The following is a 1,511-nucleotide window of genomic DNA, read 5'->3' on the forward strand; positions in this document are numbered from 1 at the left end:
CAAATATGGAAACACAAAGGAGGAACAGTTGTAAGCAGATACTAGTGACTGGAATGTGGAAGTGAGACACATGCATGTAGGAAAATTGGACATTATTAAGGAACGGAATGCATAAATATTGACATACTAGGTAGGTATTGGCGAAGTGAGATGACTTGGCATGGGGCATTTTGAATCAGAAGATCATGTGATCTACTATGCTGAAGATGAAAAGGTGAGAAAAGGCAGGTTTGCTCTCATAATTAAAAAAGTAATTTCTAGATCCATCATGATATACAATGTGGTGAGTGACAGGATAAAGTCCATACTCATACAAGGAAGTCCACTGAATACCCTATCAATCAAATATATTCACTGACAACTAGAGTCACAGAGGAGAAAATAGAAGATTTCTACCAACTTTTGCAGTCAGAGATTGATCAAACATGCAATCAAGATGCATTGATAGTAACTGGTGACTGGAATGTGAAAGTTAGGAATAGAGAAGACGGATCAGTAGCTGGTTAACATGGACTTAGTGACAAATAAACACTGGGGATAGAATGAGCGAACTCTGCACATTTAATAGTTTGGTCATTTCAAATACCTTCTCTAAGAAACACAAACACAGGCATGCACATGGACTTCATCTGATGGTATGCATAGAAATCAAATTGATTGCATCTGTGGACAGAATCGCAGGAGACGCTCAATATCAGCTGTGAAAACCAGCCCGGGTGTTGATTGTTGCATAGATCACCAACTACGCATATAAAAATTTAAGCTGAAGTTGAAGAAAATGAAATCAAATACACAGGAAGCAAAATTGGACCTTAAGTCTATCCCACTTGAATTTCAAAACCATCTCAGAAACAGGTTTGAGGCCTTGAACACCAATGAGCAAAGATCAAATGAGCTGTGGGCGGATATCAAGAATATAATCCATGAAGAATGCAAAAGGTCATTACAAAGGCAGAAGAGGAAGAAAGACCAAAATAGATGTCAGATGAGACTCTGAATATTGCATTAGAGCACCGAGAAGTCAAAGCAAAGCAAAGAAATCAAGAAATTAAGGAGCTGAAAAGAAGATTTCAAAGGGCAGCTCAGGAAGACAAAGCAAAATATTATGATGAAATGTGCAAAGAGCTGCAGTCAGAAAAATCAAAAGGGCTGAACTCACTCAGCATTTTTTTTCTTTTTCCATATTTTTAATTGTGATAGAAGCGAGAGTGTACAAAGTATATCAGTTTGTCGTTCAAGTCCGGGTGCACTTTTGGTTCTGTAACTACAGTGCTCACAATCATCGCTCCCTTCTATTTCCTCCATGGAATTCTCATGTCATATTATTAATCTTCTGTCTTACATTTTATTGTCTTTGGGGCTTTATTTTTTAATTGATATTTTAATGAAAGCTTATAGAGAACTTGGATTTCCATTCATTCATTGTTGCACATTTTCCTCCTTGCCCACTCCTACCCTCAAGTTCACTTTTCTGTTTGAAAAGGAAAAAAAAATTCTTTCATTGTTATACA

This window comes from Elephantulus edwardii, unplaced genomic scaffold (assembly GCF_000299155.1).
Source record: "Elephantulus edwardii isolate Elephantulus edwardi_28Jun2011 unplaced genomic scaffold, EleEdw1.0 scaffold00274, whole genome shotgun sequence".
NCBI lineage: Eukaryota > Metazoa > Chordata > Mammalia > Macroscelidea > Macroscelididae > Elephantulus > Elephantulus edwardii.